The following is a 16,076-nucleotide window of genomic DNA, read 5'->3' on the forward strand; positions in this document are numbered from 1 at the left end:
AGGAGGAAAAGGAAAAAAACATAGGGAGGGAAGAAGGAAGAAAGGAATGAAGAAAAACAAATAAAACAGTGTAACTCTGGATGAAGCCCAAAGATCCCTAAAAGTGCACCTCCAGGAGAAACAAGTTAGATTAGCATGCCATCAATTCCCCTGACAGCAGAGCTTCCATGAGGAAGACGGAAGGCCACACACACTTGCATTGCTTGAGGATGTCAAGGCCAGCTATCACCAGATCAGACAAGCTGTGAAGCAACTCTGACTTAGATGTGGCCAAGGTGAACATCCTGATCAGGCTGCTGGAGAGAAGAAAGCATTTAATGAAATGGCTCTGGATTATGCTGCTTGGATTTTATAGCAAAATTGGAATCATCTGAACTGGGTCCAGAGGACCAATTCAAAGTACCCAATTTCATCATTAGCATAAAAGCAATAAAAATACAGCAGGAAGTAAGTTTGAGAATGTCTTCTAGATCATGGTAAAGGATTTAAGTTTAGTTCTGAAATAATGGCAATCAGAGAATTCTGTAAGTGGAATGACATGCTTTAATTTCATTTGAAAGTAAATTACTCTATTTTCTAAATTAATAATAAAACCAGATAGAGATTATTGAAAAATGGAAAATTATGCAATTGAAGTAAAGACAATAGAGCTTCCTATTTCAATAACCCATAATAAAAATGGTGATTACATAGACCAGAGCGCTAGGAAAGGATAGGGTCAAAAATTGTCATATAAGGGAAATATTTCAAAGACAGTAACAGGGAGGTTTTTATGTATTAATTAGTTTATGTGAAAGGAAAAGAGAGAGAAGATGATTGATGAGTTGATGAGCATCACTATGATTATTTGCAGTTGAACAATTGAAAATTGAAATTCTCAGCTATTGAGATGAATGTCAGATTAGAGAATGTTCTTATTAAACATTTAAATGGGTTATTGTACAGCAGATTAATAGAAGTGAGTAAAAAGAAGAGGTCCAGAATAAATATATAAATTTAGGATTCATTGGTACATAGCTAATTTTTGTTTAATTTTATTAAGTATTTATTTATATATTTATTTATTTGAAAGGCAGAGTGACAGAGAAAGAGACAGAAAATGAGGGAGAGACAGTGAGGTCTCTTTTTAAAAGATTTATTTATTTATTTGAAAGAGTTACATAGAGAGTGAGTAGAAGGAGAGAGAAAGAGAGAGAGACAGAAGTCTTCCATCTGCTGGTTCACTCCCAATGGGCCACAATGCTCATCTGAAGCCAGGAGCCAGGAGCTTCTTCAAGGTCTCCCAAATGGGTACAGGGATCATCTTATACTGCTTTCCCAGGCCATAGCAGAGAGCTGGATCAGAAGTGGAGCAGCAGGGATTTGAACCAGCGCCCATATAGGATGTCGGCACTGCAGGCGGCAGCTTTACGTGCTACACCACAGCACCCAAACACCCTGAGAAAGGTCTTTAATCTGCTGATTTATTTCCCAAATAGCCACAAGAGTTAGGTTTGGGCTAGGCTGAAGCCAAAAGACAGGAATTGCATCCTGATGTCCCACATGCATAGTGGGAGCCCAAGAATTTGGGCCATTTTCCACTGTCTATCCAGGTGCATTAGCAGGGAGATGTGTTTGAACCAGAGCAGCAGGGATTCAAATCAGCACTCTAACATAGGATGAGGGTATTACAAATAGCAGCTTACCATATTGTGTCACAACACAACACTGGCCCCTATTTTCATTATTTAAAAAAATTAACTTAAATAAAAATTGTAAGTATCCATCAGATATATTTATTTCAACATACACATAAATTATTTAATGCCCAATCAGGCTAAATATATCTATCTTTTTAAACATTATCATTTACTTTGATAGAAATGTTTAAAATCATTTCTTATAGTGTTTTTATAGAAAAATGTGCAGTATGGAGTTGGCACTGTGGCACAACTGGTTAATGCCCTCGCCTGAAGCGCCAGCACCCCATATGGGCACTGGTTCTAGTCTGGCTGCTCCTCTTCTGATCCAGCTCTCTGCTTTGGCCTGGGATAACAGTAGAAGATGGCCCAAGTCCTTGGGCCCCTGCTCCCACATGGGAGACCTGGATGAAGCTCCTGGCTCCTGGCTGCAGATCAGTGCACCTCCATCCATCACAGCCATCTGGGGTGTGAACCATCCAATGGAAGACCTCTCTCTCTCTCTCTCTCTCTCTCTATCTCTATCTCTGTCTCTCCTCTCTATGTAACTCTGACTTTTGAACAAATAAATAAATCTAAAAAAATTTAAAAATTTTTAAGAAGTGCAGTAAATAATCATTACCTAGGGTGACCTTGCTGTGCAATAGAATATCAGAACTTCTTAATCCTATCTTTGTCTTTGCATCCATTAAATAACCTTTCCTCATCCATATATATTATTTTTAAAATGCATTTATTTGAAAGGCAATGGCTAAGAAAGACATAAAGAGGGCACATCAGAGAGTGTGTCTACCTCTTGGTTCACTCACAAATGTCCACAATAGCAGTTTTAGGCCAGTAAGAAGTCAGAAGTCAAGAATTCCATCAAGGTTCTCACATGTGTAGCAGGAATCCAAACACTGGGTTGTCAACTGCAACTTTGCAGGCACAAAACCAGAAAGCTGAGTCAAACGTGTGAAGTAGCCTAATTTCAAACCAGGCACTACAATATCACATGCAGGCATCCCAAGTGATGGCATACCCACTTTACCATAATCTCTACCCTTATAGATGATATATAAAACCATGAGAATTGAAGATATTATCCATGCACTTAATTGAGTACAGAAAGGAAAAAAAAATAAAGGCAGGAGTTTTTTCAAGGGAAATGGATTTTATAGAATAAGAATAAGCAGAAAATGAGATTGGAGATAGCTAAAGAAAGAGAAAAAATAAGTGAATATGGATATTCCAGATGTTAGGTTCAGAGGATATTTCAGGGAGATATAATTATTAGCTGATTTCACTGTTAGGCTGAAAAAGGAGAGCTGATAATTGCCAATTTGACTCTGCATGGTTAGGTAGATAATTGGTGACCTGGAATAGTACAACTTTGGTAGAATGATGGAGAAGCATATGACTTGAATACTTGCAAAGAAAGTGGGGGATCAAATCCAGCAAGTTAAAACATTTCCAGCTAATCTGTTGTGAAGGAAGTAGAGAAATGAGATTAGTATAAAAAGTGTTAATGGATGTCATGAACAAATTTTTAAAGAGACCCTCATGACACACAGTTCCTGATATTTATACCACTGTATAAATCTCTCCTAATGCTTGTGAATTACTTCAAAGTTATAGTTATGGTGAAAGTGAGGGGTTGTCGCTCACCTTATTACCTCGTATTATAAAAGATTCTATTGCTTACGGATTCTTTCTAAAGTCACCCAAATACCCTAGTGGACTTTTAAATAGACTGATCCTGAGGTGAGCACTTAGATGAGAACCCTGACATGGCCAGCATCTTGATTGCTGCTTTGCAAATGGCCAGCTCCCTCATACCCTGATGTGCTGACACAAAGAATTTATTAAATAAAAAATTATAAATTTAAGCTTCTAAGTTTGTGCTAATTTGTGTATTTGATAGAAAAAAAGAAAGAGGAAATCCATGGATATAGGGAAAAAGTCAGAACAACTGCAAAAATCTACTCAGTTAATCTATAGAAATTAGAAAAGGAAATCAGAGTATATGTTTTGATATTTGGTTACATGTGACAGGAGTCTGAACTTTTCCTTAATTTTAAATTTTTTTGGGGGTCAGTACCTCCATGAAGTGTCATGTTTTCTCACAGCATCATATAGATACAATAGATGCTTCACCTATTTGTCCCCATATTTTGCACCTCCAAAACTCACATGGCCCTTTTTTTATGCCCTTTATATTTTCTATCCCAAGCCAGCCAACTGCCTGGATTCTCCTGCTAAACAGCACTGAAAAACCAATAAAAATGCTCTGAAGTAGTAGACATGATAGAGAATAAAAATTTGAACTTCTTCAAGAACACCTTAGGACAGGGAAAGAAGTCTTGGACTTTTCAGGTGTGATGAGATGCTATTAAAGATTTTTGAATATCAAGATATATTTATTTTAAATCAAATCAGGCTGCCTGCTATTATTGAACAGGATAGATGTGTTGGACAACAATTATATTGCTTATGGTCTTTATGGTCTCTGTGTTTGCTTGGAATAACAGAGAAATTATGCACCTGTAATATAGAAAAGAGTAGAGGATGTCCAAAAATATAGGAACATGGGAGAATTGAGTGTGTTGAGGACAAATAGACAAAAAACGGAAACTTTGAGGCAAGATAGATAATAAAGAGATCTGGGTTTCCATTTGACTTTATTTCAATTTTTATTTTGAAAGAGTAAAGGGAGGAGAAAGTTATGAAAACTTCTGATATAGCAGTAAAGCATATATTAAGTATGAGTGGTTGTAATTGTTCATAATATAATGAACAAAAATTGATTAATGAAATATGTGCATATTCTAAAGAATAAATTATATAGAATAAAGAACAGCATTGACAAGAACAGATAGAATTGTTGTCAAGGTGGCATGTATTGGCTATTTTTTATCATATTCTATAAGACTAAACGGTGACATTATTGCTGTATATTTCATGACTTTTAAAGGCATGAATTACCATGTTGGCTAGTTTTTCATAAGGAGATGCACTTTACCAATTAATGTTTTTCAGGAAATATAGTATCTAAAATTCAGGCTTTTTAAACGTGACAACATAGGAAAGAAGATAGAATCCTTGTTTTGGCAATGACATGTATGAGCTTAAAAACTGACATTCCTGATTTTCTGAGAAGAGAGATTTGGAATAAATTGAAAACCAACAACTTTTCTGATAACCATCAGAGAACAGAGATCACAGGACAAACGTGCTTCTCGAAATCTCGAGACAGAGCATACTGAAAACAGCCACTGAGATGTTTATCTGAGGAAAAAGATACTGGAGATTTACACTGATAAGGACACTTTAAGACAGTTTTAGTGAATTGATGGAAGCTAAGTGTAGATTGGCTTGAGACTGAAAACTCCTTTGAGCCACAGTCTTGGGGTACTCCACATTTTTGTGAATTTCAGTTCCAGGAACCACATCAATTTCTCACAGTAAAGAGATGAGAAAGGTCTTTATTCAAGCAGCTGGAAGAGGGAAACAACCATTTTGAAATATGCTCCAAAGTTTCTTCATGACAAGCTCCTCCTTCCCAAGAGAAAATAAGTTTATCAGGACCTCATGAACCTGGAGAATGGCAATGAGACAATTCCAAATCTCTTTAGTCTTACTGTGTCACCCAGAAAGATAAGCAAAAGAATCTAACAACTACAAAGATCAAATCCCCAGAATTCAGTAACATCATGGAATACTTTGCTCAGCCATATTTTATGTCACATCAACAGGACTCCTCCAGTAGAGCAGTAATGAGTAAAAATGGAAAGAGCTATAAAACAGATACTGTATTTAAGAAAAATTCTTGGGAAGAAAAAAAAGGATTAATCAGGAAAAATGGGAAATAAAACCAATGAATAATGTAAAGTAAGAAAAAATTTACACATTAGTTCCACATATTAACAAAAACTGTAAGTCATATTAGAAGCCAAGAGAAATCTTAGTTTGAAAAGATCAAGTAAGAAAAAGGATCAGATCTAGACAGGATGTGTTTTTGGAAATTAGTAGATAAGAAATATGTAATAAATACAACTACATGGTAAGGACTGAAATGAAAACATGTTTACAAATGCAAATATAGTGGGTAACGTAAGCAGAGATATGATAATGTTAACAAAGAATCAGCAGAAAATACTGAACATCTAAATAACTGTACACAAATGAAAAAACAATGCCTTTTTTAGGCTTATCAGTAGACTGCACTCAGTCAAGTGGTGAAAAATATCAGTGAGTTTGAGACATGCCAACAGAAACATCCCAAAGACTGAAAATGGATGAAGTTTTCCCAAATTAAAGATAGATTCTGAACTCTGGATCCCGGAAGCTTACAGAACAGCATTCAGGATAAAAGGTCTGCAAATTAGCACAAGGTCAAATCATATTAAACTGGAAAAAACCCTAAAGTGAAAATCTTGAAATGAAATAAACTGGAAGAAAATGATTACATTAACCTTAAAGGAGAGGGAGGGGAAGGAATGTATTGGATTTCTCTTCAGAAGCCATGTAAGCAAGGAGTGAAATATTTAATCTATTGAAAGAAAAACAGACTTAGAAATTTATGGATAATGAAATTATTCTTCAGGAAGTAGAAAAAAGACATATGACAAGAAAGTAGAGGAGGTTTATTATAAAATAAGTTATTCATAGAAAAGAAAAATAGTATAGTTCATAAAGCAAAGATTTACATAATGAACAGTGTCAAGGAGGAAATAAATGAGAGTAAAAATAAATTTTTATTTCCCCTATCCTTAATTGACCTAAATGACAACTCTCAAGTTATAATAGAAGAAACATTAGGTGATTTTAATATATACATAAATTAAATGAGTGACATTAATATTATCATAGATATCAGAGAAGATAATATTGATAATATCTTGATACGTGTCATTTAGACTACCCAGGATATAGCATACTGTTATTTAAAAGTGCACTTAGACTAGCTGTAAATGCATATCAAAAATTCTAGCACAATCCCTAAAAATAATTTTTAAAGAAGTATATTTGTTAAAATAGAAGAAAGAAATGTACTTACAAAGTGAACAATTAAAATCTGAGAAAGCAGAAATAAGATAAAGATAGAAAAGGGAAACAAAGAACAGTAATAATGAATAGAAAAGAATCACAAACAGACAGGGATTAAATGATGCCAATAATCACTATAAATGTGACTATTCTATCAGCTTAAAGACATGGATAACCACAGGTTAGGGAGACATAAAAACAAGATCCTTCTACATGTTGTCTCTAAGAAACCCCCTTTAAATATGAGGGCACAGACATGGAAAGAGAAAGAGCACAATAACACTAATATAAAAAACCCCCACAAACCTGGAATATCTATGCTAATTTCAAACAAAGGATATTTCAAGGCCAGGTAAGTTATCTGACATATCAAATAATGATCTCCTATAAGACAAAAGTCTCTTTAGTATGTTAGTAGCTTATATCAGAGCATCAAAAATACATGAGGCCAAAACTGAGAGAACTATAAGGAAGAATAGACGTCATATTATATTTGGAGATTTCCAAACCTGTATTTTAGTAATTTATAGATTCTGCAAGTTCAAACTCAGAAAACATATTTGAAATGAACAAGATCATTAATCAAAAAGATTGAATTAACATTCATATAATATTTCAGCCACCAACAGCAGAACATTCACTCTTCTCAACTTCGCATAGATAATGAAAAAAGATAAAACACATTTTGGTGAATAAAATATATCTTAATAAATTAGTGAAATAAAAATTATTCAGTCTATCAGTTGATGATGATTTAAACTTGAAATCAGCATTTGAAATATAGTCAGAAAAATCTCAGCATATGTGGAGATTAATGACACATTTTAAAATAATACTTCTAAATTTGTTAAAATGTATTAAGGGATAGGCCAGCACTGTGGCATAATGGGTAAAAGCCACTGCATGCAACACTGGCATCCCATGTGGGTGACAGTTTAACTCTCAGCTGCTCCACTTCCAATCCAGATCCCTGCTAATGTGCCACAGAAAAGAGAAAAAAATAGCCCAGTCCTTGGGCCCCTGTAACCACATGGGAGTCCCAGATGAAGCCCCCAGCTCCTGGTTTGGGCCTGGCCCAGTTCTGGCCATTGCAGCCATTTGGGGATTGAACCAGAGGATGGATAATCTCTCTCTCTCTCTCTCTCAATCTCTCTCTCTCTCTCTCTCCCTCACTCCTCTCCCTCACCCTCTCTATAATTCTTTCAAATAAAAATTAAAAAGAAAAAAGAATTAAGGATAAAAAAGCAAACTCAGGCACAATAGCAACAAAAATAATAAAATACTCAGTAATACTATTAACCAAAGAGGTGAAACACTTCCATACTGACAATTGCAAAATATCAATGATAAAATTAGATACACAAATAGGAGATCATCCTCTGATCATGATTTGGAAGAATTATTATTATTAAAATGAAAATGCCATATAAACTGATCTATGAAACCCCTACAAGAAGATCAATATCCTTTATATAAATACAGGAAACAATTCTAAAGTTTAATTGTAACCACAATATAATATAATAAGCACACAAACTTGAGCAAAGAAAACACTGGAGGAAGATATAATTCTTCTTGATTTAAAAATGAATTACAAGGGTGGGCACTGTGATGTAGTGTGGTAAGCCTTCACCTGTGGTGCCAACGTCCCGTCTCATCCTGCTGATCCTCTTCAGATCCAGCTCTCTGCTATTGCCTCAGAAAGCAGTGGAAGATGGCCCAAGTGATTGGGCCCCTGCACCCTCATGGGAGACCCAAAGGGAGGTAATGTCTCCTGGCTGTGGATCAACACAACTCTGGCCATTATGCCCATTTGGGGAGTGAACCAAAGGATGGAAGACCTTTCTCTCTGTCTCTCCTCTCTGTCTATAACTCTAACTCTCAAATAAAGAAATAAAAAAAATTTAAAAATGATTATAATGCTACAGTAATAAAACAACATACTACTGGCCTAAACAGACTATGGAACAGAATAGAGATCCCAAAAATAAATCCATGCACATACAGTGAATTGGTCTTCAAAAAGAAGCTACTGCCATCCACATGAAAGACCTGGATGAAGTCCCTGACTCCTGGCTCTTACACTCTCTCTCTCCTTCCCTTTCTCTCCCTGTCTCTGTCATTCTGCCTTTCCTGAAAATAAAACAAATCTTAAGAAAATGATTCTATAAAGGTATGCAGGGGGAAAGCTTAACATTAACATGGCAAAGATTTTTTGGATATGACTGCAAAAGTATTGGAATAAAAGCAAATATAGACAAGTGGGGTTACATCAAACTAAAAAGCTTCTTCACAATAGGCAGCAATCAACAGATTGAAAAGACACTCTGCAGACTGAGCAAAAATATTTCCAAATGCTACATATAATAAAATGTTAAAATCCAAAATATATGAGATATTAAAATTCAAAAGTTAAGCAACCTAATGGCAAATGGATAAATACCCAAATAAAAATGGTCTTGCAGGGAGACAAAAATAGTCTGAAAAGCCCTGTAAAACTAGAGGAGAAATTGAAGAAATAGTTGTTAATATCATCCCAAATCACAAAGTAACAGATCCAAATGGTTTTACTAGTGAATTATATCAAATGCTAAAATGAAGAAATATACTATTTCTCTGAAATCTCTTCCAAAACAAAGAAGCAGAGGGGACACCTCCTAATTCATTTTTTTTTTTTGATAGGCAGAGTGGACAGTGAGAGAGAGAGACAGAGAGAGAAAGGTCTTCCTTTTGCCATTGGTTCACCCTCCAATGGCCGCCGCTGCAGCCGGCGCACCGCGCTGATCTGATGGCAGGAGCCAGGATCCAGGTGCTTTTCCTGGTCTCCCATGGGGTGCAGGGCCCAAGCACCTGGGCCATCCTCCACTGCACTCCCTGGCCATAGCAGAGAGCTGGCCTGGAAGAGGGGCAACCGGGACAGAATCCGGCGCCCTGACCGGGACTAGAACCCGGTGTGCCGGCGCCGCAAGGTGGAGGATTAGCCTATTGAGCCACGGCGCCGGCTCCCTAATTCATTTTATTCAGTCAGTGTTACAGTAAAACCAAACCACATAAAATCATAACATGAAAGAAAACTCAGCCTTAACTCTTATGAATATAGGTCTAAAATCCTCAACTATTAGCAAATTAAATACAATAATACATAAACACAACATGCACTGGAGAAATGTTATCAAAATTGAGTTATATGAGGCCAATTCAAGATTCAAAAGTCAAAAATTGTAACCAAACTATGCACCAATAAAAGAAGAAAAGCTATACATTATAAATTGTTGAAGCATTCAACAAAATCTAATACACATTTATTGCAATAACTCTCAGTAAATAAGGAATAAGGAGCATTTCTACAACTTTATAAATAGTATCTATAAAACAACCCTATAGTTGACATCATACATAAAGGTAAGAAACTGTAGCTTTCTCCACCATCAAGAACAAAATATGGATGCTACTTCAGAACTTTTCTATGCAACATCATAATGTTAAACCTAGCTAGTGCAGTAAGAACTAAAAAGGATACCAAAGAGATAGAGTTTTAGGGAAGCAACTAAATGTTTTCACTGATTATTGTACCATCTATCCCCAAAATTCCTAGGTACCGAGAAAAAAATTCTGAACTAACACACTTATAGCCAAATTTCAGGCTAAAATGCTAACATGCAAACATCAATTGTTTATATTTATACTTAGAATGTATGATTAATGATACAATATCATTTAATTAGCATAAAATGAAATATTTGGATACAAAATATATAGAAGATGTACAAGTGCAATATCAGAAAACTCTCAAAAATAATAAACTATATAATAAATTCAGGAGCCAGCACTGTGGCGCAGCAGGTAAAGCCACCACCTGCAGTGCCAGCATCCCATTTGGGCATTGGTTCCTGTCTGGTGGCTCCACTTCCAATCCAGCTTTCTGCTGTAGTCTGGGAAAGCAGTAGAAGATGGTGCAAGTCCCTGGGCCCCTGCATTCACATTGGACACCCAGAAGACGCTTCTGGCTCCTGGCTTAGATTGGCCCAGCTCCAGCCGTTGCAGCCATCTGGGGAGTGATTCAGTGGATGGAAGACTTACTCTCTCACTTTCCTTCTCTCTCTTCCTCTCTCTCTCTCTCTCTCTCTCGCCTCTCTGCCTCTCTGTAACTCTGCCTTTCAAATAAATAAATAAATCTTTAAAAAGATAAATTCAGAAATATTTCTACCTGAAGTGTGGGAAGATTCATTCATTCTTCCCAACCTGATCTCTAAAGCCAACAAAATCTGTATTATCCCAAGCAAACTATTTTACTATTTAGTCAATATCAACAAAATAATTCTATAAATTATTTAGAAATAAAGACAGAATAGTCAACAAAATACATAAAATGAAGAAGAAATTTGGAAGACTAATGATACAGGAATTCAAGATTACTGTGAAGTTAGTGCAATCAAGACAGCATGGTATTAGTGAAAAAACAGCCACAGAGATCAATAAGCTGGAAAAATATTGCATAATTAGAACTTCAAAAATATACTCAACACAATTTTGACAAAGGAGCAAAGGCAACTCAATAGAGAAAGAACAGATTTTTCACCAAATGGATTCTAGCAAAAATAGATGTACCTATTGAAAAAATTACTCTAGATGTTGACCTCACACCTCTCATAAGAATTAACACAAAATGGATAGTACACTTAAGTGTGAGGAAAATACAAAATTCCTAGAAGACAATGTTGGAGAAAATCTAACCAATGGTGGTTTTAATGGTAAATTTTTATTCAGTTGTTTATCATTTTATTTATTTATGTGAGAGGCAGAGACACAGAAAAAAGTAAAAAGACAGATAGACAGAAACAAATAGCTCCTATCCACTGGTTCATGTCTTGGATGCCCATAACAGTCAGTCAGAATTCAATTTGGGTCTCCAATGTGTGGAAGGAACCCCATTGGTTGATCCATCACTATGCCTGCAGGCGTCTGTATTGACAATAAGATGAATCAGAAGCAGCTAGGTCTGAAACTCAGACACCCCACTACGAGACAAAGGCATCTTAACTGCTAGGCCAAAACCCCTGTCATTGGTAAAAATTTTTGAAATCAACATAAAAAGCATAATCCATCAAAATGTTATAATTTAATAAATAAAATACTTGCAGTTTGCAAAAGATCTGATAAACAAAATGAAGAATACAGTGACCAAATGGAGATTTATTTGTGAAACAGACTATCAGATTTAAAAATTTATATCAGAAAACCTCTTAAAACTTTAGAATAAGGCAAAAGCTCCCCTAAAATGACCAAAGAATCTGGATAAAGACTTTAACAAGGGAGAATTGCAGAATATGCAAATGAAAATATGCTCAACACCATCTCTCATTAGAGTATCACATATTAAAATACAAATGATATATCAGTAACATTAGAATGTTAAAAATACCAAAAAAAAAAAGACTTCATAAAATGCTGTATACAGAGTAACAATAGCTTTCCTTTAGTACTTTATTGGAAAATTCCATGTATTTTTAACATGGTCTAACAACCACACACCTAAGTATTTAACTAACTGAATTTAAAATTTATGTCCACATAGAACCTACACATGCATTCTAAACAGTTTTAATCATATTCCCCCAAAATTAAGGAAGTAGCAGAGGATGGCTATAGTGTTTGAGTCCCTGTCATGCACATGGGAGACATAGATGAAGCTCCTGACTCTGGCCTGGTTCAGTCCCTACTGTTACAGCCATTTTGGGAGACAACCCAAAGTTGGAAGATGAATCAATCAATTTCTCTCTCTCTTTCTTGCTCTCACTCCCCCCAACCCCCTTCTCTCTATAATCCTGCCTTCTGAATAAGATAAATAAATCATTTAAAAATGAAAAGAAAACACTACACAAATTCTGGTAGACAGACATCCTTCAGTGTATCTTATAAATCCTTAAAATTATCAGAATCATTTAAAAAAAAGAAAATTCTGCTACATTTTATAAAACAGAGGGAGTTAAGAAGATATGACAACAAATGTGACATGGTAACCTTGATTTTACCCTGGGCATTAGGAATAAACTAAATTATAAATAAATCTGTACCAATTATAGATATTAGTTAATAATAATCTATCGATAGTGGTTCACTAATGCAAACAAATACACTATACAATACTATTCTACATTGTTAATAACTGAGGACATTGTTGCACAAAGCATGGGATCTTTCTGGACAATATTCTCAACTTTTATGAAAAAATGTGAAACTTTTCTAAAAATAATATCAGTATCCCTGGGTTTGAATACCTCTGCTTCAAATTCCAGCTTTCTGCAGATGTGCACCTTGGGCAGTAACTATGTGATGTTTTAAGTTGTTGGGTTCCTGCCACTCATGTGGAAAACCCAAAATCAGAGCCTCACTGTCACAGAAATCTGATGAATGAACCAGTGAATGGGAGATCTGTTTCTCTGTCTCTCTCTGTGTGTCTCTGTCCCTTTGTTATTCAAATAAAACAAACAACATTTTCTTTTAAAAAAAAGAAAAGATATTTTTCAGAAGAAGAATCTTCAAATTCTTTAAATTTTGAGGGGCTGGTACTGTGGCATAGTGGGTAAAGCCGTCGCCCACAGTGCCAGCATCCCACATGGGCAACAGTTCGAGTTCTGGCTGCTCCACTTCTGATCCAGCTCTCTGCTGTGGCCTGTGAAAGCAGTAGAAGATGGCCCAAGTGCTAGGGCCCCTGCACCCATGTGGGAGACCCGGAAGAAGCTCCTGGCTCCTGGCTTCAAGGTTGGCACAGCTCCAGCTATTGCGGCCAATTGGGGAGTGAACCAGAGGATGGAAGACCTCTCTCTCTGTGCCTCTTTCTATTTGTGTAACTCTGCCTTTCAAATAAATAAATAAATAAATCTTTCAAAAAATTCTCTAAATTTTGAATTTAATAGAGTAGTAATATTTTAGCTAACAAGATGCTGATTTTGATGCATTTCCTAACTTGACTATTTAGTTGCTTTGTAATTATGAAAATGAGTCACATTATTGATAACAAATAAATAACTAAGTAATCATTTCTCTTTCTTACATGAAAATAACAAAATATCATTACTCATGCCTGTAAATCAGAGGATGAAGGCTATGGAAGAACATTAAAATAATAAAAATGAGGTAGTTTCCCAGTTTTAGATAGCATGTTAACTAATTAAACATGTTGACACAAAATTAACTGAAACTCCCTGGGATTTACCATATTTAGCCTAGGAAATCTGTATTTGCAATGACTAAGCAAAGTCTAGCAAAAACAGTGCTAAACATAATATAGTGTAACATGAATAATTTATAGTTATTTGTGTTGGTCCTATAATGTACTTTAAAATTTTATATTGAAATATGATCATTTCATTATGTTCACTGTGAAATACATATAAATATATAACTGTCACCCTAGGCATGTTCCTCATTGCAGTTATTCCTGTAAGTTAATTGTTCCCATTTCACAAATAATCTGCTTTTTTTTTGTTCTTTTTTTGACAGGGAGAGTTAGACAGTGAGAGAGAGACAGAGAGAAAGGTCTTCCTTCCATTGGTTCACCCCTCAAATGGCTGCTACAGCCAGCACACTGTGCTGGTCTGAAGCTAGGAGCCAGGTACTTCCTCCTGGTCTCCCATGTGGGTGCAGGACCCAAGCACTTGGGTCACCCTCCACTGCCTTCCTGGGCCACAACAGAGAGCTGAACTGGAAGAGGAGCAATGAGAACAGAACCGGCACCTCAACTGGGACTAGAACCTGGGGTGCCAGTGCTGCAGGCAGAGGATTAGCCTAGTGAGCCACGGCACCAGTCTATAATCTGCTTTTTGACATTCATCTGCTACAAGCATCATTTTCAATATTAAGCAAAGGAAGGATTTGATGCAATATACATATTTATTATCCATTTTATGTACACATTTATAAATTTATATGAATGTATACATTTTAGGTGCTTCAAAACCAATGCCATTGTTGTCTGAATGAGTAACCTGGAACAAGGGTACTGCAAAAAATTATTGAGAAATGAAAAAATACTTGTCTGGGCACTGGAAATATAATACAACAAAGAAAACATATCCAGCTAACACCTAAGTAACTCATTCTTCAAAAATAACAATAACAGTGGAATTAAGTAAAAATTTTATAATAAATGTAATCAAAATGTTAGAAAACAAAACTTGGAGATGTTTATATGAGTGTTGACACAATATTACCTAATATGCCTATATGACCAAAAGACCACAACAGAAAATTAATGATTAAAAATCTAACTTGGGGCCAGTGCCTTGGCTCACTAGGTTAATTCTCTGCCTGTGGCACTGGCATCCCATATGGGCACTGGTTCTAGTCCTGATTGCACCTCTTGCAATCCAGCTCTCTGCTGTGGCCTGGGAAAGCAGTGGAGGATGGCCCAAGTGCTTTGGCCCCTGCACCCACATGGGAGACCAGGAAGAAGAACCTGGCTCCTGGCCTTGGATCAGTGCAGCTCTGTCACAGCCATTTGGGGAGTGAACCAACAGAAGGTAGACCTTTCTCTCTGTCTCTCTCTCTCTCTCACTGTCTGTAATTCTGTCAAATAAATAAAAAAAAAAAAACTAACCCAAGAAGTTGTATAAAGGGGCTGGCATTGTGGTGAGGATAGCTAAACTGCCTCCTCCAATGCCTACATCCCATTTGGAGTACTGGTTCAAGTCCCAGCTGCTTAGCTTCTGATCTCTGCTTATGTGCTTTAGAAAGCAGTGGAAGATGATCTAAGTTCTTGGACTCTTGCCACCAATGTGGGAGGCTGAAATGAAGTTATGGGCTCCTGGCTTCAGCCTGGCCAATGCCAGCTGTTGCAAATGGCAGATGTGATGTGGACCAGTGCAGAGAAGAACTCTCTCTCTTTCCCTTTAAGATAACTAAATAAATCTTTTTTAAAAAAAATTTAAAAAAGAACTTGCGTAAATAAAAAATAAGCTAAAAGAAGACAAGAATAATAAATATCATAAGGATAACCATAGGAAATAACTGAATAGAAAATGTATAACACATAAGGCAACAAAGGCAAGTGTTGATTCCTTTGATAATCCAACCAACTAGCTGACAAAACTAAAAAGAATAAAGGAAAGAAATGCACATATTCAACAACAATGATCAAAAAGTGTCATGACTACAAACCTGAAAATCTAATATAATATTGAAATGCAAAGAGGGAATTACAAGAAAATTTACATCAATAAGTTTGAAAAGCTAGACCAAAGAGATAAATCGCTAAGAAAATAGCACTTTAAAAAATGAACAGATAAAATATACGGCATAAATCTTCCCACAACTATGAAACAATCTTACAAAGAAAAATCCCACAATAGATTACTATAACTGAACTAT

Source organism: Oryctolagus cuniculus, chromosome 21 (assembly GCF_051225735.1).
Source record: "Oryctolagus cuniculus isolate XC-2025 breed Fujian yellow rabbit chromosome 21, ASM5122573v1, whole genome shotgun sequence".
Classification (NCBI taxonomy): Eukaryota; Metazoa; Chordata; class Mammalia; order Lagomorpha; family Leporidae; genus Oryctolagus; species Oryctolagus cuniculus.